Source organism: Dinoponera quadriceps, unplaced genomic scaffold, assembly GCF_001313825.1.
Source record: "Dinoponera quadriceps isolate SergipeBrazil2010 unplaced genomic scaffold, ASM131382v1 scaffold120, whole genome shotgun sequence".
In the NCBI taxonomy this organism is placed as follows: Eukaryota; Metazoa; Arthropoda; class Insecta; order Hymenoptera; family Formicidae; genus Dinoponera; species Dinoponera quadriceps.
In genome coordinates this window covers 270762-297521 of record NW_014554309.1, presented here as the reverse complement: position 1 = coordinate 297521, position 26760 = coordinate 270762, and the positions used below count along the sequence as shown (strand labels likewise).

The 26760-nt window shown below is 49.0% G+C and overlaps 1 protein-coding gene and 1 long non-coding RNA gene across 4 annotated transcripts in view; one reads left to right on the top strand and one right to left on the bottom strand.

Annotated features, from left to right (window-relative positions):
* LOC106745830 (UPF0489 protein C5orf22 homolog) overlaps positions 1 to 26760 on the bottom strand; it is a 717157-nt gene that overhangs the window by 552428 nt on the left and 137969 nt on the right. The gene's annotated exons all lie outside the window — the stretch shown is intronic.
* LOC106745846 overlaps positions 1 to 26760 on the top strand; it is a 299346-nt gene that overhangs the window by 221491 nt on the left and 51095 nt on the right. Inside the window, exons 3-4 of one of the 3 annotated variants that reach the window (XR_001374563.1) lie at positions 17479 to 17748; positions 21991 to 22366. This is a non-coding gene — a long non-coding RNA (uncharacterized LOC106745846). Of the gene's footprint in view, positions 1 to 17478; positions 17749 to 19931; positions 20330 to 21990; positions 22367 to 26760 lie in introns of those variants that run through there. The other 2 variants (XR_001374562.1, XR_001374561.1) reach the window with 2 other exon arrangements.

Sequence of the window (26760 nt, the reverse complement as noted above, 5' to 3'; positions counted from 1 at the left end):
ACCCTACGGCGCCTAGTTACCCCCGGGAAAACCCTAGAACCGCTTCCGTTCCCCGCCGCCGCACTCCTACCGGCGCCGACCGCCACCACCCGCGCGCGTCTATAAACCCGACCAACCAGGAAGCACGTATCTGCCCTTTCGAATTATCCGGCTGGCTTGCCGCCCTTTGTTGCACGCGGAATTTCGTTTAATTAAAATGAGACTGCGGGGACCGCGCCGCGCGTAGTCTCCGCGCGAAGATCTCGGGATCTTAATAAGAGCTTCGACTGTGAGACACCGGCCGGAATACACGTATTTTGCTCTCCCTCTCTCTCTCTCTCTCTCTTTCTCCCTCTTTGTTTCATTTCTCGCGGACCGCAAAAACGAACGTCGCGAGGTCGCGACTCGACCTTCCGACGAAAAGGTCTCGGCGAACCCAGCGTCGCACCGGTGCGCCCAATTTTTTGCGACTTCGCGACTTTACTCCCACCTGGCGAGTAATAAATACGATACATGGCATCGTGAAATTCGTAAGCCGGATACTTGCGATCGTTAATCGTCTCTCGCGGGAGAATCTACGCGATCGAATCGTCCGTACTGTTCGTGACACGTGCAAGCGATCCGATAAGAACGCGGCTCTCTCTCTCTCTCTCTCGCGCGCGCGCGCGCAACATGGCGGAGCGGGCTCGAAATTCGTAGATGTCAGTAGCGGATGATGCTGTTCGAGCGCGTCAGCCGGCCGCGCTGTGTTCAACGTCCGCGCGAGACGAGACACGAGGAACACGGGAGAGCCGATCGCTCGGCCCCGGCTAACACAGATCGTAAAGTCGACAACGTTGATTTACAAACGGGCGTGTTTCGTCGTCATCGACGTTCGGGAGGGAGAGAAGTCACCGTGCTTAATTATTTCCGACTACATAACCGGCACGTCGTAATTATCCCGCTGCTCTTATTATCATTCACCTGGTGGGGATCCTCGCGCGTTTGACCAGACGCGCAAATTAGCGCCAATTGCGATCTCGGTGGGCATAAAATGGCGCGGAATGGCGGTGGGCGCGGGAAAGAGGAGACGAAAAATGGAAAGAAAGAAAGAGAGAGAGAGAGAGGGAGAGATAAACACGCGTCGCGTCCGGGGCGGAGCTAAGGCCATTCGAAAAGGGCAGGCCCGCGTTTAATCACGCTATCGAGGTGAGGACTGGACTAATTAACACCGTGTTTAACCGCTATCTTCGCAGGTACCGTCGTTCTCGTACATCGCGCGCGCGGGATGCGTTTTAAACGTTACCCCCTGACATTGCAAAGTGTATTCTTGTATACGCGATTGACGCCGAACAGTTCTCATTATCTTGCGGGGAAACCTCCTGTATCGCCGCTTCGTTATCTCAGCTATCGTTTCTACGCTCGCACGTGTAACGGTTAATCGCAGTCGCGAGTGATCATCTCGCGACCGAAACGCGCGATCCACGACGACAACACGCGCGGAGGAATCGGCCGCGGAGGGTTCGCGAGGACGAAAGTGGCACGTCAGATTTCACAACCGGACGCGAGAGCGCGCGAGGACGAGAGGAGCGAGACTTCTGCGTCTCCGTGAAGTACTCTCTCTCTCTCTCTCTCTGTCGGAAGGTACATTCCGACTCGCCTCTTCAATGATTCGCGGTGTTAGTGAAATTCGGAGGAGGACCGGTGACGTAAGCCGTTAATTATAATCATCAGCGAGTACCCCGTTATAATATTCTCTCTCTCTCTCTCTCGCTCTTTCCCTCTTTTTTCTTTCCGCGCGCGCGCTACAGTCGATGTCACGTGCCTCGGAAAAAACCGGTTCGCTCAGTTTCTCTTCCGCGAAAAAGTCCCGGGAAAGACCCGTTTCTCCATTTTTCCACGAATTTTTCCGGTTTCTTCCCGCGGGAGATTTGAAGCGATTCTTTTGTTTTACTACATAACGCTGTACCGTTCACTCGATTTAAACAGTTTATTATTGCACGACTTTTGGCCTTTCACGTGTGCACATAGGGGATCGAAGCTGTTACAATTGGAGCCATTACCAACCCTGCAATTGTAACTAGAGTTGCTTCGGCGATCTTCCACCTTACGTGTAAGATGGAAAACCGCGTGATTCTCCGAGTCTAGGGAAATGGTGCGGCATACATGACGGCGACCGTGCACTTTCGTAGCGGGCGCTCGCGCGCGGCGGCTGCGAGACAAAGACGAAAAATAGTCCCATCCTTCACTGTCATGGCCGCTGTCATCGCGGCGAAAGTACCTTCACACTTCACCGCCGCCGCCGATCCCGCTGAACGGGTCGCGAGAGACGGCCTCCTCGTCGCGCGAGAGAGGAACGAAAGACGAGGAGATTGGGTCCGTCGGCTCGCGGGCAACACTGTGTGCTCTCCTCACTCGTACGTGACGACGCGCGTCTCATCCTCTCGGCGGATCGAATCGCGCTAGTCGCGCTTGTTACCGGCGAAAGAAAGAGAGAAATATATATATATGTGTATATAGATTCGGGCAAACGAATATCCGGCAAACAACGGACGACGACGGGTCTCTCTCTCTCTCTCTTTCTCTCTCGACGACGATGCGCCCTGTTGTCGGCCGCATCCGGCCGAACGGCGGAACGGAACGGAACGCGGAATGAATGGAAGAGAAGAGAGACAGGACACAGAGAGAGGATTGCGAGGCGTCGCGGCGCTGGTCGGCACTAGACTTGGCGTCGGTTCGTTCGTTAGCTGGACCCTCTTGCTCGCCCGTATTAATTTGCTTCCTCCTCCTCCTTCTCCCCTCCCCTCCGGTGTCCCCCTCGACGGTCCCTTCCTCGGCCATCCCCCCTCTCGAGCGAAAAGGGGGGTTTGGGTCGCCCCCGGTCTTAGCTCGGCGGTTGCCGCAGCCGAGAGACGCCGGCGAGCGGAGAGACGGCGCATGCGAACTCCGCTAATCACCCTCGTCGTCCTCTACGCTCCCGAACGAACCCCTCGCCTACCAACGCCGAGAGCGTGCGGCCGTTGCCCGCCGATGTGGACGATGAACGCGCGGCGAGCTACCGGGGAATTAATCGGCGACCCGATATATATATATATATATGCAAGTTGCTCCGGACTACTTTGACTTCGTTTCTCGCGCGACCGTGACCTCCCGCGACGTGGACGATTATCGCGAGGCACCCGAGGGTGTCGCAGTTTCAAATTAATATATCAGTTCGCGTCATATCCTCGCTTGTATCACGAGAAAAAGATTACATAAGATCATGCTTATAAATTCAATAATTACAGAAAAATTATGAGGGATGCAATTTAGATGACCGATAAGAATTATAATCCCCCCCCCCCTATGTAAATTTACATAAACTTATGAAATACTTGAAGCAAGTAACATTTCCTCGAATGGCAGTGTTTTTCGATGCGCACAAAAAATACAGCAGTATGCGGAGAATGGCCGATCATTAAATCAACGAGGGGTAATGATACTCTTGCGTTAATAAATGATTTTGCCACAACACGATCGCGCACCTATAAAACGGTGGTTCACCTCGTCATCGGAATTCAAGCGACGTAAGCAACTCCGATGGCGACGGCCACGATCCGCACTCGTCCATCTACGACGATCGAACGGCGAACCGAAAGAATGTTTCGTTCCCGGGAACGACGTCTGGGTATCGTGTCATCGAGGCTGAGGCTGCTCATAACAGGATGAAATCGCTTCTGTGAGGGGGGCCGGTAATAGGGACGACGGTATAAACGATATATCGGAAAATCGTGCGTGCGAGAGGCTGGGGATAACGTAGGTAACTTGGACCAGCGAGCTGCGCAGGACGGAGCGGGCGGGGAGTCAGCAATTTTTCGCCTCATTGCTCATAGAAAGGAAACGCTTTATCGTCCGCCCGAAGTACCCGCGAACTTACGGCTGTCCGTCGCCGACTCCGGGGGCTTAGTGTCACCTCGTGTCGTCGTGGATGTTGATCGGGTAGCGCCGGACCAATTTTCCGGGGATGAAGCTCGATCGACGTTATTCCATCCGTGTGGTTTGCGCGAAAGGCACGAAGGAAGAACAGACGACGCCCACGGACGAAAAAAAAAGCAAACAAAGAGGAAAGAAAAAAGGAGGGAGGGAGCTTCGAGTCATCGGAGTCGCGTTAAAGCGCGCTTTTAATTGCTTCCCGAGGGCCGCTTCGAATCGCGTCCCTTATGAAACACGATTTAAATAACACACGATGAATTGGATATTTTCACACGGGCGGAAGGGAAGAAATATTTTCCAGGACCGGTTTCGAGCGCTCGATTCGGTCGTTAACTGTCTCGATCTCGGGCCGTTTAATCGGGAGCCGTTAATGACAGCGTGACTCGAAAGATGTATAGCGTGTCGGCAAATCGGAGACTCGATTTCGCGGAGACATCGGCGGGCGGAGCGGCTTAAGAGGCGAGAGAAGGGTGAAGGCGAGAAAGGAGAAGTCCGATAAGGGACGACCTGTCGTGATTCGAGTTCAAAGAGTCTAAAAGGAGCGAGGGTGCAGCATAATCGCGGGCATAAAACAGCGAAACGCTTAGCATAGTAACATCCTGGCGCGGGCGTCATTACCGTATTGATCGCGGAGGCAGTTCCTCTCGCTCTCTGCCCCCCCCCTCTCTCACTCGCTCTCCCTCTTCTCTTCTCTCCTCTCCTCCCGTTTTGCCGCCCCTCCCGTCGCTCAGGGTAGGATCAGAGGAGCGTCCGAGGAGTGGGAGTGAATCAGGGTGGCGGCGATACACCGCGGAGAGGGTTGAATGTAGGACAGCGAACTTCCCCGGCATGACCGTTCGCGGATCAAAGAGCCTGTCAAGCCGGAAGAATTACGAAATTACAGACGCGGAATTTTTATCCCCGGCGTATTGCGCGCGTCGGCAAGCCCGAAATTGACTTAGTTAGCGACCATGTGATTTATAACCGCGCGGAATACGCGCGCGGAGCAACACGTTGCGGCGCGAAGGGCGCTCGCGATCACCGTTCGTCCGGCGCGCGCGGCCTTTGCGGAATTAATTCCGCTTTGCTTTCATCGAAAATTGCTCTCTCTTTTTCCGCGAATTCTCAGACCTTATCTTAGTTAATCGTTTGGAAATATTGTCTAAGATGTAGTCCGTATTATCGCTGAGATGCAGTCAGTAGTTATTAATGGTTATATAGTATCACAAATCAGTAAGATTCCGACTAAAAATTCGTGAATACACACTGATTACCGGTATAATTTTATATATGCCGGTATATATTTTACTGATTCAATCGATGAAATCTTCATTGATCCGACTTAGGGGGTAAATTCACGATCGTTGGCGACATACCTTACGATTTTGTGCGACAAGTTCGACAGTGGTTATGCTACTTGTATGCTAAACTGCTAAACTGACGCAATTAACACGCTATTCTTCCGTTTGTCGGCGAAGAGGATCGCCTCGGTCCTCCCGTCAAGGCGGCGCGAGTTATCGAAGATAGAGGAAGAGAGAGGAATTCGGTCGTTATCGCGCGAACGGTTATGCGAGAGAGTTCTTGCACCGATTCGAGGAGGTGACATTGACCTCGACGGTGACGTCAGGCAAAGTTCGAAGATCCTGCCTTCTCCTCTTACCATTCCTCACTGATGGTCCGGTACCCGTTGCAAGACCGGTTTGGTAAGCGTCAACCGATCGTAGGGGCAAGAAACGGCTGAATCACCGTGACTCCGATCCTTCAACTCGACGGTGGATCGAGGCACCGGGCGACTCTATCGATGTGTCGAAAATTCAAAGCGTACCCCGGCCACGAAAGAAATATCAACGTGGGCGAAAAAACAAAAAAAAAACACGAAGAGGCAGGGAGAAGTCCCGCCGTGCTGAATCGCGCGGTTGAGACACATCGAGAGAGCTTGAAAACCGCGACGGAATCGCCGAGCATGTTTATTTACCGGCGAAATCGTCGAGTTTTCTCTATCCTTCCTTTCCTCGAGCCGGCCGAGGAAGAAACAGAGATTCGCGATTCGTCGGATGCATGCGACGGAGAGAATGTCGCGAGAGAGCGAAAGAAAGAGTGACAGAAAGAAAGAGAGAGGGTAGACGATATAAATTACCGCGTTGTAATCGTTACTCGCGACGCCCGTGCAATATTATAAAGCAGACCGTGTCTCGTATTTTCCTCGAGACAACGCATTTGTGACAATCAAGGGACAATATCACCGGACTCGCGATAATCAATGTGATATATAGCGACCTGCGAACGATATGGCTCTCCGACACGCAATAGCGGCGGTTCAAACGATAGTGGATGTCTGACAGTCTGAAATATCCCCTTGCCGGAATTCTACTAATATACGAACATCTATCTAGAGAAAAAGTTATGCATACATACATATATACGTATATACATATGTATTTATTGAATTTACACACGAACGAGGGATCCGGAAAGCTCCATAATTTTCCGTTATCAGAAATTAATTAAAAGTTCTACTCTATTTTATATTCTATCTTTAAGACGCCGTTTCTCACAGACGCGTAGATTTCCATCACTATGCTAAAATTTAAGAGGATTCCTGAGAAAATGATTTAACTACCAATACGGACTAATTAACTTACGGTTTGTTCTCTTTAGCTGAATTGGCTGCGCTAGTCCAAAAAATTTACGCATACCGAAGCATAAGAATCTCGTATATACGCTTCATGCTTTTCAATATTTATACACCATTTCTTGAAGTGGAACAGCCAGTTCAGTTGTAAAAAAAGCCGACTATTAATTAATCGGATTTCATGGTAATATAAGCTAACGCCACATCCTTTGGCCAGCTTAGAAACAAAATATAGTCTCGCGTTATATGAGACGTGTTTGCCCTGTTATACGTAACAGTTACTCTCTGGAATTTAATAATTATTAATGTCGAACGCGCAGCTTATCGCCCGATCAAGAAATATTGTCCTGCGCTGTCAGCGGATGAATTTTTAATATTAAAATTATCCCGTAAGAAATCCCAGCAAGACTATGGGGAATAAATAAAACGAACGCGCCAAACACACGATACCTCGCAGGCGTATCGATTAAAGCCCGCGTTTCAGACGATCCATAATTTTCCACGAGATTCTGCTGCCGTGGATTCGAATCGGACGCGGAAGCGCCTGTTGCTGTCGGTTGTTTCTGCCGGACATTTCGAAGATGTAAGAGCTATATAGTTTTGAAGACTCGGGGTTTTCCATTTCTCTATGGATTTTTCCGATTTCTTTACTTTTCTTTTTCAAAGCTAGAAAAATTCGTTTGGAAAAGTTCAAGTGTGTCCGGTTAAAACCCGCCACATTTACTTCTTTCCGTAGATAAGACAATTAAAAAGAAAATAATTGCGCACTTAACTGAAGTTAAATGGAGCTTATATGTTATACGTTAAGCAATATTGTTATATAAGAAGTAAATGTGTGTGGCAAAAAGAAGTTTTAACCAAATACACGTGAATATTTCTAAACGAATTTTCCTACCTTTGAGAAAGAAACCGAAAATATCTGCGGAAAAGTAAAAAGAAACCGTTTCTTTTTTAACTATAGTAAAAGCCGCTCACGCGCAGAAAAGCGTAAGAAGTAAGATTTAAGTAGTCTTATTACTTAAATTATTTTACCGTGGCCCTAACTTCACCGTGGCGTCGTTCTATCCTCAAGCCCGATCGGCGCGTTCCTTCGCTCTCGAACGCGGCCCGCGGTGATGGCGCGCGCACACGGATGTGCAGGTGCTCGGTTTACATTGCACGCGACACGAGCGTGATTCACGTAACCCGCTACTTTATAACCCGTTCGATACGGCTCTTCTACGATCCTCTCGTGTTCATTGTATCTTATCGGCGGCCCGGATGCAAATGAGAGACACGTCGAAAAGGAATCTCTCTCGCTTTCCTCCCCGACTTTCCTACGCACTAAATCTGGTTCCTCGCGCGAGCGAGGCGGAGAGTGTTCACACCGCTGCAAGAAAGTTTCTCCCGCGACTTGTGTTTTATAGCCGCCGTCAGCGCCGCCCTGGTCACGGGAATTGCGTAAACTTTGTTGCTCGCGCCCGTCGTCACAAAAGCCATCGGAGGCGAAACGGTCTTGACAAATTGGAAATTAATTGCAAGATTGCGCGATAGATAATCGGGCGGATATTAAATAGAAGTGAAATAAATTAATTATACGAAATTGGAGAAATCACAGGAGAGGTGAGGAGGGAAAAGGGGACGGTAATAATCGGGCCGACCCGTCAAAGCCGGCGGACGGCACAAGTAGTGTCCAACTATTGATCTAAAATTTTCTTCGCTGTCGCGCTTATTGTCAATTCATCGTCCAATTTTTCACTACCGCTCTCTCTCTCTCTCTCTCTCTCTCTCGTATTCCGCTGTAATTTTACGCCTGTCAATGTCACAACGATTGCATAACTCTCACACGTCCGACTCGGAAAGAGCCCGTGTGTGTGTGCATGTGTAGTACAGTGCTCGGCCGGCGCGCAGCACTCGACACCGCGCAATCGGTCGATATCCGCTCCGAATCGACAAAAACTTGAATGGACACTCGGCGGCGCGCATTAACGCACCGCCAATATCGTTGATAAATTTTCAATGAGTGGCCGTACGCAACGACGAGACGATACGGTCGAGCGGCCGCGAAACGCGCGTCGAGTGCGCGCGCTCCGTAAGTGCCTGTAAATGTCTCGGAGCAAATGGACCCGTGGGATATAAGCGAGTCCATGAGGAAGTGACGTTAGAGGATACCCGGCGAGAGGGACCCGGCGAGTGTCTACTTTGGAAGATTGCCTCGATGCGCGTATCCTAGACGCGCAGCCGGCACACGCTCGTTTTATTTCCAACCGGTTCCGACTGACGATCGCTAAATACCCCGGCTGTGCGTGCGATTCGACAAGAACAACGATCGCCCGCGGGGAGAAGCCCGGGAAGACGAGGACGGAGGGAGAGAAGACGAGGCTCCTCCGCTGGCGATAATTCCGTTCTGGCACCTCCGTGAGAAATTTCGCTCGCGCGGCGGAATGTAACGAGGCCCTCGGCATTGTGGACGAACGCGGAAAGCAGACGTGCGGTAAGAGGAGCGCATGATGCGTACGATTCGTGTGTGTACGCGCGAGTCCGTGCGTTCGGAGTTAAATGCGGGGAAAAAAGCACGGATCGCGTACAAAAACAGTTATCCGGACATTCGGACATTTCGTTGTAAAGGGGATGCCATACTTGGAGGAAACTTCGCCGACGGAATGTTGATCTTTTTTCTGCAAAGTACTCCGCAAAAATGAGTCGGAGCATTGTTCGGTATCAGTGTCGAGAATGATTGGAAATTGATGAAGTTACTTTTAAACATTGAAAAAGGGGGAGTATATCTCCGAGCGAACACGAGAGAGAGAGAGAGAGAGAGAGAGAAATCTCGTCGAGAGGTAGTTTACAATGTGAGGAGTCCATGAGCAGCTAAGTGTCATTATTATAATTATAGATCATCATAGGTAGATCGAGCAAAGGCTAGATAAGCGGGGATAAATATGAAGTTTCTAATGAAATATTTCTGTAAGGCTTATGAATAATTCACAAGTAATCGCCGCTACGCTCCGTGCACTATAACCACACGTTGCGATGTACTTAATACCGCACTTAACACCAGACTTTTTAGCCCCGACAATAATTTTCTCGAATCTTTACTCCCCACCCCCTACATCGTTCATCTTCGATTTTTCTCGATCCACCTCGTGTGACGCCAAGAAGTAATCTTCACGCCGCGATTAATACCAGAGTAATGTCTATAACGAGCGCTATATATAACGACGCGGGAAATAATTCAACTCGCACAGCCTATAAAATTCTCATTAGAGAGTGCTCGGCTGATTTCTAAGTTGACTCCGCGATTATTCTCTCCGATTTCCCTCCCCATCAAAATTTCGATCGGCGATACCCGATCTTTCTCGATGCGCTTCGAGTAACCTTTGCGCGAATGTTCTTACACGAGTAATCCTTATCATTAAATTTACATCTTTACGCGTATAATACCCGGCTGATATCCGACGACCGCTGTAACGACACACGGAGCATGGAGGAATAATCGATCGATTCACAAGGCGCGCAGGAGAATCTTATTAGAGAGCATTTCGCTAATAGCGTAATTTAACGCGCGGCCAGAACAACATCCTCCGGTATGCCAGCACGTGGTGCTCGTGAACGAGTGATTGAGACGTACTCCAGTATGACTCGCGCGGCGCATACAAGGGGTCTCCTTGTTACCGAGTCTCGTCTTCGGCCTCGCGGATCGCACGCCTCGTAATCTTCCTCGACGGCGGGCAAAAAGCCAGTCACCATTTAAACTAGCTAATTATCTAGTTCGCGAAAAAGAAATTGCGGGCAACGTGTTTTTTTACCGGCGTGTCCCGAAAGTTCAGTTCTACTCATCCCGCAAATACCGTTGAACTCGCGAACTCCGGATAGACTTTCATGAGTGTCACGACGTGAGACAATCGATGGACGGAGACTTGACGAATTTTTCTAATTACATTTCCGGACGAATTATTTTACTCGGATTAAGTAAGTTAGAGTAAATAAGGGCGGTTGTATACAGAAAAATGTAAATGGTAATGACTTAAACAGTACAACAAACTGAGAAGCAATCACGGTCGATTATATAAATATTACTTGAATGTAGTATCTTTCTTTTTTTCTTTCAGTGTGCTACATTCAAGTAATATTTACTTAACCCAAGTAAAATAATACTCCCCGGCAAATATTTACTTGAACTCGTAACACGTTCTTTCAGGGATTATAAGAGATACAATCTTTGCACATCGGCGGGTAAAGTTGCCAGGTCGAATTTACATACATCCGGTGTCCATCTGGAAAAGATGGGGAATCTCCAGATACAATCCGCTACTCGCAGGCCATATTATCGTGATGCCAGGAATGGTCACTCGCTGCTGTTTTCTCCGTGCACGCGAAACACAGGGTTAAAAACGTCCCGCCTCAAACATGCCTCGCGGTAATTACGTAACGCGTAGGTGCATCACTGCCATTATATTTCGGTGGAATGCAAAGTGAAAGGTAGCGGGTAAGGATACTTAAGATTTCCATGAAACGGAGTCCCGTGTTTTATCTCCGGACGACGTTTGCCCGGGGGCCATCGCTCGATCTCGCATGATAAATTGCGCGCATACGCACGTATTTACGGCGCCGTGCATTCAGCGCGCAGCACGCGGCGGTGATATACCTCCGCGTGGAGAAATTGCGTTTTACCGAGATTTCGGCGATGGCGCGCGCCACAAAGCGACGATTTGTTGTCGCGTCTAGAATTCACATCTGACTGGTCGGACACCGTTGTACGTATATATCAATTAATCAAGAGAGGAGAAAAAATGGGAAAAAACATTGTGTCACGCAATGAGATACGATCGGCGCGAAATCTGATCTTCAATGAGAAAAGAAATGAACGATTGTGCCAAGAACAAAATTATAGACGAAAGTAATAAGAAGTAAAGATAAAAATTACTTTATCTTTGCGGTTGGTTTTTAAGAATATTTACTTGTTACTCGTCTTATTATAATTATTTCATTCTTTTATCCTAAAAGTGAAGAGGGTTTCTAGACCGTTTTGTATGATTGATAAATAAACAAGGTTTTACGCTCGAAAAACAGAGATCGAGCTCTGCCTTGGTCTTCTGGAAACAACAATTAGAGAGAAAGAGAGAGAGAGAGAGAAAGTGGCTTGGAAACTCCGAGCGGCGCGCTTACTTTCACACACACTTTCACACACATATACACACATAGCAGAACGGTACAAATTCGATCTCGCGCCGACCGCATAAAGTGCATAATCTTCGCGGACACGCGAACACGGATGCGGGTACTTTTCATCGATCACGCGGCCACGAATTCCACGTGGCTTGGGTTACAAACACACGCCCACGCGCGTACATTTCGTTTGGCGCGCGCGCGCGCTTTGCTGTCACGCGTACAAAAGGTTGAAAGCGCGTTGTCTCGAGTTGACGCGTACGTAGGCAGTAATGCTGAATGGTGAAAAAACAAGGGAGATCGTGTATCTCGCGCTCGCGTTCGCCCGAGACGATATAAACTCCGAGGCACTAAACGGAAATAACAGCGTCTCTCTTTGAAAAACTCCCGCCTCGCGACGGGATGTTCCTCGTCGGTTTGACGCGCGTCTAGATTCGACGTTTATCGTGGTATCATTTCCTCTTAACTGATTGGAAATGATGTAACGATAACTTCTCGCATCGGAATGACGTCTTCTAGACGTGCGCTTTCGCCGGACGTGTATACTGTCGATCACAAGTCTGACTTAACCTTGTTATTTTTTTAGAACGAAATACTGACAAAAATCCTGCAGGATTGTTTGAAACGCGTGTAAATCGATTCGCAATGTGTATCTTCCGTCTACGTTTTCGTCATTTTGTTATCGATATTTTCCCTCCGTCTGTGCATTCTAACGAAAAATCGCCGAGTTCAACATCGCAGGCGCGCCCTCTCGACTACCCCCCTCTCCCCCCTTTCCCATTTCCCCAATGTGCGAGTGTTCTCTCTGTATCTTCCATAATTCATACGTTCCTTCTAATGAAGATTTAATTTTTTCGTCTGGTTACCACGTTGTGTTTCTCCCCTCGCAGTTTCGCCTCGCGCGTTGCGCTTCAAATAACTTTGCTCTCACTCTCTCTCTCTCTCTCTTTCTCCCTCTTCTCCCTCCCTCCTACGCTCCTCCCATTCGCGCGTCCGTCTTTCGCGATCGTAGTCTTCCAGAAGGTTAGCACATCCCATTATCCCGAATCACTTTGCTAATAACTCACTTCCCGCCGAAACGCTCGTGCAGCATCTGCGGACTCGGGTTATTTGCTTAGGTGCCTCCTGAGGATAATCCAGGTATATTTACGATAATCGATAAGCGATAAGCTACCGTGCGATAACCGGCGAAATGGAGAACGTTGAGACATTCGGTGCTCACTGAGGGCAGAAACGGTGAGGGAGTTCTCCATAATTTGAAAAAAAAAAAAAAAAGAGGAGAAATCTCTCGATCGAACAAATATTCTCGTTCGAAGAAGAACCTGCGTTTCAGAGAAGCTTGAATTCGGCAGGAGTGAAATTTCGACACGAGCGAATAAAATTGTCGGAATTCTGCGTATTGTAGCGGATAATTTCTCCCGTTTGAAATCAATCAAATAAATGCATCCAAACACACGCGAGACGCGCCTCTCTTCTTCGGTTTGCTAACAATGTCACACACACACACACACACACACACATGCGACACACCGATCGTTCACGAGAGATCAACGTCACACCGTGTGTGACTGCGGTAATTTGTTTCCCTACATTCGCATGAAACCGTTTAACACAATTACGTACAAAATTCAGAGTGGTCTCCACAGGGCGAGAGCGGCGGCTTCCCAACGAACCCACAGTAGCGAACGAATGTCGACTCGGTTCTCTCAATTTCCGGTCCGTTCTGGCGCGGATTTACTCGCACAGGCTGGAACGGCCTCTCTCCTCCGGAGTCGATATCGGACCGACGATATCGGGCGTTGCGAATCGTCCGGGAGAAAAAAGGAGCACACAAGCACGGACATTCGCGCGACGTCGGGCCCGGAGCGGAGAAGACGAGGTTCGCGAGAAGCTCCGAGGAAACTGATCGAGCACTCGATCCTGGTATCCCATTGCGACCCACCTGGGCAACCTGAGAAGGGACCGGCGAGAGCCCGCCTTTAGGGTTAACGAGCCCCTGTGAGCGCGCCAGTGGGACCTGCGCCTTTTGTAACCCGAAGTGACGCCGATCCTATTGACGACGGGACTCCCTCCGCTTCCAATCGGTGATCTATGGATCCCTACTCGACCTCTGCACTCCGAGTGCGGCTCGTAATCGTATATTTCATTGGCGGCCAGAAGAGAGAGAGAGAGAGAGAGAGAGTGGCTCTTCCCGTGTGTTTGCCCGCGGGTTCGATTGTCGTCCCCGAGCCCGCGCATTGTGCGAACGCGCGCGCGGCCTCGTCGCGGAAAGGAGTACGCAAGAGGGGAGACGGAGAGAGTCTTTAGGATCTAACGCGTTCTTTCCGAAAGAAAGCAAGAGAGAGAGAGAGAGAGAAGAGTGTATAGTATTGCGAACCTGCTCGCTCTTCGACCGCTCGGCGGAGTTAACCAGCGCGTTTCAGCCTGGGCCGCTTTCTCGCACGCCCTCGTACAAGGTGGATCGACGCCGAATGGATATTTATGGGCGGTGTTGCTTCGTGGTGAAAAGGGTGTGATTCGATGCTCGATGATCGATCGATCGATCCGTCCATGGAACGAACGAGCGAGCGAGCGAGAAGACCGAGGAGACGAGCGAACGGCAGGCACGCGCGGTGTAACGTTACGTTTATGATTCCCTGGAGTCAGCAAAATAGCGGCGTCCCGTAGCTGAGGTATCCACGGAGGTTCACGGAGATTAGCCGATGTCTGATCAAACGCGATTTATCGGCGGTACTTTCGCAAACTAGTCATTTCGATCGTTAGAAAGGAACGCTTTGGAGAAAATGAGGCGCGCGGTAAGCACGCGATATCGGCGACTCAACGTGTGACGTGAGTATCTTTGGGTCGCAAGAGAAATGGAGGGAATCGAGTGAAAGGCGGGGAAAACTCGTACGAGGATTTCACAGATCTGACGTGTTTCCCGGATCGCTAAGACTTTTCATTTCGACCGACAACTCGTCGAGGAACAGCGCCAAAACCGACGTACAATTTCGTTTTTACGATCTAACGTCCTGTTGAAGATATAAAATTAAAATCTATGTTCGTAGATGCGAGCCAGCAACATTTCTCTATCAAAATATATGACAGTCTTATGAAAATTATTACCTCAATATACCCCTCCCCCCTCACCCCTCCAAAAGATGTTCGCCACAAACTTCTTTATATCCGCAATTATCCGCGCGAATCCCGCGTATATCCTCTCGATCTTTCGCAAATCCTTCGCGAAAGGTCAGACTTCTGGTAGGGAGGGTCACACGAACAGGGGGAGCTCGCTTCCGATAAAGATATTCCATCGGGAGTCTAGGAAGGAGGGGGTTTTATCCGGGCCGGCGGCCTCGAGTGGACCACCCGGCCCAAACCGGCTAACTAACGAACCGTGACGTGTCGGTGATACTACTCGACAAGCGGAAATAGAATTTTCCACGCGCCTATCCTAACGCGCCACATTGTGCCCGTGTATAACGTGTATAACGTTTTACGCGCGCTTCAGGTAGCTCGCAGCCCACTTCCCGTCCCCAGCCGGGGCCGCGTCACGCGCATAATACCGCGAGTTTAGCATTTATATCTCGCGGACCAGGTACACTAACGTGTGTGTTCTCGCATAATTAGCGGCGGTTCTTATGCACCGCCGTGACATCGGCGCGGAAAGGGGGAGGAGGAGGAGAAGAGGGACAAAAAAAAAAACGGTCGGGACGCAACCCCGTCGAGGGACCGGAGGGAGGGGGAGGGAGGGAAAGGACGGGCGAGAGAGGCGCGTACAATAATTTTTTTCCTACTGTTTCTCATCGCCGCCTTTTTCAAACGAGGCCCCGAACGAAGTTCCGCCGAAATTCCCACACGTCGTAACCCCTTCGCCAGTGCGATTTGCATGCCGGCGAGAATATCGATGCATCGTACGGGAGCGACGACGATGTCGGTTTTCTTTCTCACACTGAGAAAAAAGGACGACGGGATCAACGCGGCACTGGTTGCGTCGTTTCGAGACTCGAGCTTGTGAAAAGCTCCGCACGGCTTCCGGCCGCCTTGCCCGACGCGTTTCGCGATGCATCACGTGTGATTACCCGATCCGGTGGTAGTGCGGCTATTGAGGGCACATAAAAATCTGCTGGATTGTGAGTAATTAGCGGACGTGCTCGTCAATGAGAGCGTAATAGCGATTCTTCGGGCCAGGTTATCGCCGGTGCGGGTACTCCGATGTGAGTATTCGATTGAACTTCGTATTCAGAGGCGATCGCGAGCAACGTAACGTTCCTTAGGTAATAATATAAAAATGTGCCGCCTACTCCTTTTTCTCTTCTTCTTTCTACGTACGAACGTTATTACACTAACGAAGGGGAAGACCGGGAATTATAGAGGAAATTGCTCCTTGTAAGTACACGACTCTACCTTTCAGTGTGTCCGAAGAGAAAGAAAGAGAGAAAGAGATATGCATACGAGCTACCGTAGAATACGCTGCACTACGCGAATGATTTTATTTTGTCGTTTCGGCGCGGCTAAGATAAGGTACAGGTAAGGTAATATCGTCGGGTAATGAAGTCACGACATCTGTATGTTGTACTCGCCCGGTCATCTTCTCATCAAATAATTTTTCCGAGATATACCCTGCGAATCGGCGACGACGGTAGCGGCGGATGCAGGCACGCGAGAACGCGACGCACCGGCGAATCGCGAACCCGGTATATATAATTGCGAGATATAAACACGGTTATCTTCTCGCGAGAATAAATAGCTATCAAGATGCGAGGCGATTCGCCGATTGAAAGGGCTGTTCCCTGTCGCGCTACGACGGCACACGAATGTCCGCGTCTGCCTTGCCGACGTTTTGCCGTTCCCCGTTCGGTTTTTTCTTCTGTCTCATTGAGAGAAAATCAGGCGTAATTATATGGTATATACGCGGTGCATGAGCACGCGGACATGTAATGAAAGCGCGCGAATTGTAAACATTCATTATGCGTAAGAGCTTCGTTTTAAAATTGCAAAACGAGTTCCTCTCTCTCCGTTCGGTAATTTTCAGAATACGTTGTTGTCGGCGAATCGACGTTTCGCCGCCGGTGATTTTATTCAGCGACGAAGGGTGTATCTGAACGTCGATATACAGCGGACAGAATAACGTACAAATGCCGACGCGTTTATTTTTAATTATTTTAATTACTTGTCTCGATTTTAATTGGAATTATTCTCGTCTCGAGACTGATTTTATAATTTTATCTCATTAATTTAATTTACTAATTACTTCGACTTGTCATAATCGGCTCCTATACGGAAAGAAATGATGTTGAGTCAGTAGGAATTTCCAATAGTACGCGTAATTGGAGTAAGCCTTCTTGATTCAGTAGCGATGTCATTGAAAGTACACTGCAAATCCAAGTGTGTTATTTTAACTGAGGCTTTTCCTACATTTCTTGACATTTTAAATCATGTCATTCGACAATTGGATGCGTTAATTTGTAACTTAACGCGATTAAACGTTTTAAAGGACTTTATCTGAAACGGTAATTTGCCATAATGCCATTGAATCAAGATTTGCTCCAACTACGCTGCCGTTGAAAATTTTATCGGTGCAACAGCATTATTCTTCCGCATATTTACGAATGACATCACTTCGATATAACAGAATTTATAAAATTCACTGTAATCATTAATAATATTAATTGTAATTATAAATTAAATATGCTAGGCAGTAATTTCGTATTTTCACAATCGGAATAATTATAGCTCACGAAAATATTCCAATGAGCCGCTCGTCCAATTAAACATTCGCGCAAACGTTATTTTCTTTATTTTTACAGGTTTTCCCACGAAACGATGACGGAAGAGAGAAGGACAGAAGAAGAAGAAGAAGAGGTGATTCACGGAGGGTTTCGATACGCGGCGAAAGATCGAGAAGGGAAACGTCGCATCCGCGCGGGGAATAAAAATTTCGAAGTTGGCTTCTCGACCGAACGGATTACGAAAAATCTGGGGCGAAGCGGCGTTCTTAAGGGCCACTCGAGAGGAGTCCTTGCCGGTGGCATACCTCCCTTTCACATGCTAACTCTTCTCAATAGTCCGGCGCCGAGGTACGAAAGGACCACTTTTCAGATTTAAATCAAGACCGCGCGCGCATACGTATCCTGCCGCGATCTACCGCGATTTGCATCACAGTGCCCGGCGAGACGCACATGCGTGTGCGTGGACGGTATACTTTCAAACGTAAATATAAGCGACACACCCGTTGTCAGGCAAACGAACTTACCCGCAAACTCGAGAGAAGTTATCGGCGCCGCAGCGCGTCGAATGGAGCGCGAAAAGACCGCGTGTGAACAAAATAATCCGTGCGCCGCAACGCGCTGCCCGACACCGCGAGTGTCTCGGATATTTACTCAGTATTTTAATGCGTGTTTTCTCTCTCTCTCTCTCTCTCTCTCTCTCTGTCCGTCTCTTTTTTCCTTATTATTCACGAAGCAATAAAGCGAATGTAGGTCGTACACGACGAACACAGCTGCAGCTAAGTATTTTATTTTTTGCTCAGTCCGTTAAAACCCACTTTAGACGACGCAAATAATTATATAGTTATATATAATTAAACGTGCGTACGTGCGTAAATAAAAATTACACCACGTAAATAATCTGTATAATTTATAACACGCGACAGAGAATTCGCGGAGTAGCACTCCACTTCCGAGGGATCCGTAAAAAAGAATATGCGAAAAGTCAGAATGGCTTTTGCGAAAATATATGCATGCGCCGTGTACACGCGTTATCATTTAATATCTTCCATTTCCGGATTTGGAATTTCCTTTTTCGAGTCGAACCTTTCGTATCTAAATATTCCTCCATAGGGGGAGCGCAATTTTGTTCACCTATTATTCGAAGTTATGAAACGCGAATATCTGGACGCGACGCGTTCGATTTCCAACCCGGAGGCAAAGTGGAATCTCGAAATATTTCCCGATGGCGCAAAGTGCGGCAACTTGCGCTCGAAGGTGGCGGAAATTATTTTTTTGCAGCATTTTTGCGATACGTAACATTACTGATTTTATCTTACAAGTTTAAGATGAGTTTAAAATGATCTCAAAGCTCATCTCGAACCATGTTATGACTAGACGAGAAAATGCCCAAACGGTCCATCAACAATGGAACATAAATCAAGTTGACCACGTGTCGTTCGGCTCACCCTGTATATTTTAACCACTCTTTAATCTTGCCGTGAAAGTTAGACAGAGAGAGAGAGAGATCGTCCGCAGCCTCGAGACAGACGCGCGGCAATTACACGACGGCGTAATGTGGCGGGAATAATCACGGTGGTCGCTCGCTCTAAAGTCGATACGACGTCAATGTAGAGGGAGACCCCGCCGGCTTACAATTTGTCCGCGATTATGTCGTTGAAGTCGTAATATTTTCTTCCCGACGAGCGATTTAATTGCACAAGTGAGCCGAGTTGCAACACAATTATTTTTACTCGCGTGCGACAAACGTATTAAGGGTTCGGCGGGAGAGCGCTCGGGTAACGAGCGCCGTCGCACCTGCCGGCCGCAATAATTCGTTCTTACATTCGGAGCCCGGCTGATATCGAATTAAAGAAATTCATTAGCTAACTGCCGCGCGCGCGCGCGCGACAAAGAAGATTACCGTTAGCCGGCGCGTCGCGTAACGCCGTAAAAAACTACGAAATTACGGCTCGGAGTAGCCGCTCTCCATAAATAACGCTCATTTTCGTTCATGATTACCGACCTGGCACTGGAGGTGGCGAGCGAGCGAAGTTTCGAGAACGACTTCTCGGACACAGCTCGAAAACAGCTCTCTTAATACTTCCGAATGATATTGCACAACTGCTTATCTCGTTCATCATCCGCGCGCCGCGGTCAGCTGCGAGATGCGAGAACGAACGAGGTGTCTAATATAATTACGACTCGTGCGCTCGCTTTTTTTTTCAAACCGGAGCCGCCGCGCGCTCTCCTCGCGAGATATCGTCGCAGCGAAGTGCAGCGAAGCGAGAGTAACGTAGTTTCTTTCTTGCGCTTCTTCCGCTCGCGCGATGCTACGTCGATCGACGTTTCTCCGCACGGTCTTCGCACAAAAGCCACAAATTTGCGTCGCAAATCACCGATGTTATCGCTAATTGTTGCAGCTTTCTTTGCTTTGCACCGATCGAGTCGGCACTCTGAAACCGGGCCGGCGATGTTGGACGAATCTTTTCCCACCTTTCCTCTTTCTTTCATTTTCCGCACCGATCGGAATTATCCGTATCACATGATTTCAGAAAGCGAATTACGATCACGACGACGACGTTCGTGCGCGTCCGACCGCGCGAGAGACATCGATCAACCGCTCGGATGCAGCCGTTCTCTTTCTCCGGTGCTCCCGCGGTATCATCTCGCAGACGTCGCGGACTGGCCCGCCGCCATTATCCCAAAAGCATCCGGTGATAGCGTCGGTACTAACTCTCTCGGTTACGTTCGTTTGATCGCGCGCGTGCACGGTGGCCGCGCGTTCCTTCCTTCCATCAGTTGTCGGCAACCGTAATTACGATATCTCGATACACGAGCTTCGGTTGACAATGTGGCCTCCGTACATTACCTCCGGATAAGGCCCGCGTATCAACGTTTAACGCATTTTTCTCGCGGCGAACGAGAAGGCAGATGGAGGAGGCAGGGCGAACGGCGATGGCGGCAGGGGGAGATACGGGAGCGCCGAAGACGAGGNGGGGGGGGGGGGGGATGGAAAGAAGCGACGTCGTGAGGAGTGCCGGACTAAATTACCCGGACGTGCTCGCGCAGATAAGGCTCCCTGTGTACGCGCATAATGCGGTACGTAATGTGCAGTCCACAGGCAAACCCACCCCGCCCGCCACCTCCTCCTCTTCCTCCTTCGTCGTTGTCGTCGTCGTCGTCGCTGCTGCCAACGCCGCCGCCGTCGCGCCCGGAGGAAGAAGAGGCAGAGGTGGTGGTGGAGGAGGAGGAGGTTGGGGAACCTATGTATCCACGTATGCAGTCTGTGTGCTCAGAGGCTGGGCACATATTGACCGATACGTACCGCCGGTAGCAAGATAAACAGTTCTCCTCTCTCTCTCTTGGCCTTTCTTCCGCTCTCACTTCGTCCCTCCGTCTTCTCGTTTCCTCCTGCGACTCGTTTCCCTCCCTCTCTCTCTCTCTCCCTCTCGTTCTCTATAATTCTCTCTGTTTAGCTCCACCACCCTCTCGAGCCTTAACACCGAGTCGCCGAGCCCGTGACCCGCGCGCACAAAATTTACGGTGACACGTCGGCCATGGGACGCGCGCTTGTAAAATTTCGTCATAAAGAACGCAGTCCGGGATGCGATAGTCTAGTCAAGCCGCGATGCTAATCGCCGCGACGTGAGAGTAAAGGGGGATGGAAGTGCATTCGGAGAGAGAGAGAGAGAGAAAGAGGGACCGACTTATCTTTCTATTATAAAATTGTGTCTGTTTGCGTCGGGAAGTACGGGATAACGTCGAGTATGACGCATTTCGTTGCACACACGGCGTAAATCACTTCCTAGAATCACTTCTCCCCTCTATTTTGTGCCTCCGTTTATGCCGATTTCTTAATTATGTAATATGTAATATAGTTACGTAGGCTCGAGCGAGAGGCGCGTTCTGCCTATTGAAATATAAACGAACACGCCCCGCGACTCGAACAAAAGATTACATATTCCCCGTAAAAGGAAGGCGTGGAGTAGCAGCGAGACAAGTATGGATTGCCGCGGGTACGAAAACGAAATCACGCGATTGCTGTCGGACAGGCCGCGAAATAATAAAGTTTACCGTGTCCTTGGTGACTTTAATCGTTCGCCCGAGGTGACCCACCACCGCGACGAGGGAAGAGATCCCTGTAATTCCTCGCAAAAACTGGACACGGACTATCCCTCCCGTTCCTAAGCCTCTCTCTCTCTCTCTCTCTCTGTCGAGAGGGCTACATTTTTCGGCCGCGCGCCGTCGGTGGCCATTCACGTGTGCAGGCGTATATCGAAGATCGATCGTTGGCGGAAGCACCCTCGGGGCCGCGAAGTACTTCGGTATCCGCTTAAGTGCCGGGCTGATGCCGCCGGCGGCCACACCGGATGATCTTATTCGCGCGTCATGCGAATTTATATCGAAGCTCGCTCGCGCGCGCTCAAGTGGAAGGCGCGTAATTTCCGCAGATTGAGATCGGTAAGCGCTTCGCTTACGCGTCAGCCGGGGACCGATTTCGCGATTAGCGCCCGCTTCGATTACTTTAGTAAGTGAGAAATAACGTTCGTTAGCGGCACGCGTCGCGGTATTATCAATCGTATCTAAGGTGTAATTACGCGGCAATTGCAGAGCCGGGGCCGTGATGTTTACTGCGCGCGATCGCCGTCTAGGCGAATTTCGCGCCGCTGCTTGCGAGCGCGATTTCACGAGGTCTCTTTTATCATCGCGCAAACCCGATGGATGGTGATAAGTGGAATACGAAGGAAGAAGACTCGGGTTGCGCACACGATTTGCAATTCGCGGCAGGATTTAGCGTGGGTTTCTGTTTGCAGTTTTACGTGACGTGCAACGAAACGGAAATATCTGCAGATTCGTAGATACACACGCGTTCAGCTATGGATGTAATTTCGATCTTCTCGAGTATTCTCGTGCAAAATCAAATTCTGCCCCGAATTAGAAATATCTATGCGAAACGTATTATAATTAAAACCATCTCTCAAATATCATGTATATGTCGTAATATGTATGTTTTATAATTATAATATATATAATCATATTATAACTATATATATATATATATATATTACACTATAACTATATAATATTAAATCATATACAGGCAAAAAGGTGATATTATGGATCTTGTAAATATAATGAGCCCTTTTAACATCTCTATGTCAATCTTATAACATCACTTCCTCCTGTATGTAATTATAGTTTTATACGTGTATTACATAATATATTACAGATCACACACACACACACATACACACACGTATATACATAAAGTGACCTCGAAATCTGACACTTTGCACTTCTCACGTTGAACTACGACAACCTGTAGCGGCGGATGCCCGCGACAGTTTTTACCGCGCATCGGGGGGCATCGGCGGGAGAGGAAAAAGCACGCAGGATCACGTCGAACCGCACTCTGGTGCTCGCGCGAAACGGCCAATTTGATCACGACATCGACGCGATTCGTCGCGCATCAGCCGACTGACCTTTCCATACACCCGTGTTTTCATTACCCGGCTCCGCGAGCCGGTGGCGCGAAAGACCCGTCGCTTTTTCATCGGTACACAACGGAGGAGAGCGGTCGACGGACGGAGAAAGGGGGGGTTGGGGAAAGAGAGGACGCGCCGTGGTTCGGGGCGCTGCAAATTACATTGTGAAGTGCCATTAACGGCGATGTAATGGCCACAATAGGCGAGACCGCCTACGGCGGCGTTTACACACGCTTACTCGCTTACGTACGCTTTGCTCGCTCGCGCTCTCTCGCGATGCCTGTCTGCACGGTTGTCTCCTCCTCCGTGCAATAAAACGCGTGAAAAGGATACAGGCGCGTATATCGTCCGACGGACGCCAAATGTTGCCGAGAGGGTTAAAGACAAAAAGAAAGAGGGAGAGGGGGGGGGGGAGAGATGGAGAAAAAGAAAGGGAACGTCGCGGCTGCTGTTCGACAACGGTAACCGGCTATTACTTCGTCTATGCGCGCGCGCGCGCGAGCGCTATTGTAATTAAACGAAGGGAGGAGACACGCTCGGACGGAGCCGGAGCGTATTGTAATTAAATAAAGGTGTTTCGCCGCCGCCACTGCCGTCGTTCGCGACCGTTTTGTCGGAGCCCGCGACGGGCCGGCATTAAAGACTCTTCTCGGCTAAAGACGGTCTCTCTCTCTCTCTCTCTCTCTCTCTTTCTCGGCCTTGGCATTCGCTCGAGCCGAGATACGTCGCGGTAGCGTGAAAAGAGAGCCTCCCCACAATGTAACGGCAACGTGTCACATCTCTATTAACGTAGTATCTCCTCCTCCTCCTCCTCCTCCTTCTTCTCCTTCTTCTCCTCCTTCTCCGCCCGCTTACTTGCACTTTTACGACGATGACCTTTATGCTTTGTGATTCACGACGCGCGGGCGCGCGCGCGCACGCATCTGGCTGATGATTGTTTCGTCGACCGATCGATGACTAAATGAGTGTGGTGTGGGTGAAAGGACGGGAGAATCACGCGGGGGACAACGGATTGTATTCACGATGCGCGATATTTCGTCGAGAGCATTCGCCCAGGCTACTCAAAGTCGCGATAAAACTGCATCGTCGAGTGCATCGTGGCGTCGAATATTCCGATGATTGTTTTTCAGTCTTTAGCGCAAGATCATTCTTGTTATCCTCAAGAGATGCCGCGTTCTGCGCGGCCTCGATTCGCGGTCGATCTTTGTTTTCGTCAAAAACGAACTCTCGCGCCGCGAAAGATTAATGATATCGAATTTTTTTCGGAATACTCCAATATCTCACTGCTGTAATATTACTCACGGGGTTTGTAAAATAACTTTGATCCGTTTCACGTGTTTGTAAATGAAATAATCTCTGATTTGTAAAACGTGTGTATTTTACGAAAGTAAAATAAATAATTCGTCACGAAGATAACGATTGTTTTCGCTATCCGGCAAAGCCCATTTTAGACGACTTATTCTATAATTCGCTACGTTCGTGAGAGAATGTCATTTGCAAAAGAACATTCGACTCGTCGAATGTTAAATTTATGGATGTATGTCATACACGCATACACGTGTGTGTTTATTGATCTTCAAATATTCTCCGTTACACGGCAGTGGAATTATAAATTCTACTTGCGATAACGGATAACGTTGCGAATATACATCGCGGGTTCACCAAAATCCAAAACTCGACGGGTATTTTTCGAAACCACGAAACACGCTGACACGCAACGCATAATAAACGGATGGAAAAGAAGATTCCTACCAGGATTTCTCTATCCGACGACGATCAGCGTCTCCGAGAGACTTTCGACGAGACGAATCGCGCAAGTAACGAGGCACATTTTTCGATAAACGAATTAAGCTTCCGTCGCGTTATTATCGTCTCGCGATTGCCCAGCGCTGACTATCAAGCGTGCAACTTCTCTCCCTCTCCCTCTCTCTCCCTCTCTCTCGGAGGGAAACCCGAAGCGCAACCTGCGAGGACGAGGACGCCAGGATGCAGGACGAACGCAAGTGCAAAATTTCGCCGCAGAGGGAACCACCTACTAAGCGGTATGCGACGGAGTCAGCGCCAAATAACGAGGAAGGGAAGCGGTGAAAGCTCGATTTCTCGTCTCTCTCGACCTCCGACGATAAAGCAGTCGTTGCTCAACCGTGCACACCGAAGTCTTACAGCAACGCACAAATGCGATGCATAAAAAGGAATTTGATTCCACGTCACGTCTGAACCATCTGTGATTCTTTTCAGTGCGTCGAACGCTGCGCCGATTCTCCATCGATCGTTCGAGGACTCGACCGGAGACCGCGCGATCAACGACGAATAATAAAAATGCAACAGCTGGTACGTCTAATTTGCATTTTACCTAACTTGTTATATACAGTTGGTTACTTCAATTCAATCCGCCCATTGCTTTAAGTTACTCGAGTAGCTTGAAAAGACGCGTCGATATTAATAACGTGATCTTCGGTGACGACAATGAAACTCTTTCTATGTAAATAATAGCAGATAATTTCGTACTTATAATCATTCGTCGTTCTTCGTTGCTTTCCTTCACGACTTCGTCTTCGCGAATCCCTCGAGGGAACCTCGGGTATTCGCGATAAATCGATCTCGTCTATGTTCATAATCGTTCATTATCGTCGCGAATGTGTACGATCTTCGCATAGAAATGATAAACGCAGAATCAATAGCGCATTGTAAAAAGAAGATGCCACCGTTCAAGTAATATTTCCTTATCCAGGTGAAAAAGTTACCTCGATACTTCTTGGAAAATATTTACTAGAAGCAGAAATATAACTGAGTAAAATATATGCATACTGCGAATGCGAATCCTTATTACGGAACGGTCTTACGTAACTGTCATAGATAATTGTAAACTGGACCGTGTAATAAACTGATAATTATAAATCTGACCGTGCAACATCGACGTGGCAATCGCGGGAAATTCGCCGCGCTAAAACGAGATGCGCTTCGCGTCGGTGCGCGCGTTTTCATGCCGTTTCTGGCGCGTGATTTATCTAAAAAAAAAAAATTTCAAACCACCAGGTTTCTTCAACGGAAACGAATACACAATTCTAATAAATGCCCTCTTAAATATAGAACCATTTTACACTTACACTCGGTAATTCACTTACAAATTAGGGTATTACCGCATTGGAGTAAGTATTTACTGCAAGCTATTCAAATGTACTGAAATTGATAAAAAACATCCATATGATTTAAGAAGCCGACAAACAGGTCGATTTACTCGATCCCAGCCGCTTTTCGTTTCCGCGTTCTCCGGCGACAACGCGTGCGGCGCAAAAAACGCTTGCCACGTGACAGAATTGAAAAATACGATTCGAACTACGACGTGGTAAACCAATCCGATTCTAAGCGCGTCGATTACACTCGCCCCGACGGCACGTAAAAGCGACGTGCCAATCGTCCCGATCGGCGAGAGGCGCGCGCAATCCGCGCGTCTACGTTATCAACTTTCGACGATTATAACTGTACTCGACATTCACGGCTATAATTAAAGTCCCATTAACAACTCGGGGTTTTACGACGTTCGGATTGAACGCGATCTAACGAAGATTCCCGGCCGTCGCCGTCGTTTGCGCGCGCGAAGGAGCGGAGACGCGCGGAATTAACCGTGTAAACGAATCGGCCGCTCGATCGCGGCTGTTTTTACAGCGCATAAACCGTTTTATATAGGATAGAAAAGCGTATAAATGCGAAAAAAAGGTAACGCGCGATGCTACGCACGGGCTTTCGGCGAGCTCGCGCGCATTCTCGGTGAGCGTAAAGAGGCCGAGGGGAAGCGCGTAATTAGGGCCCGCCGTGGTAAAACTGACAAGTACACGTCAATTAGCGCAACGGTAACCAGCCAAGTCGTCGCTACCGTCTCGCGAAGGGGACAATT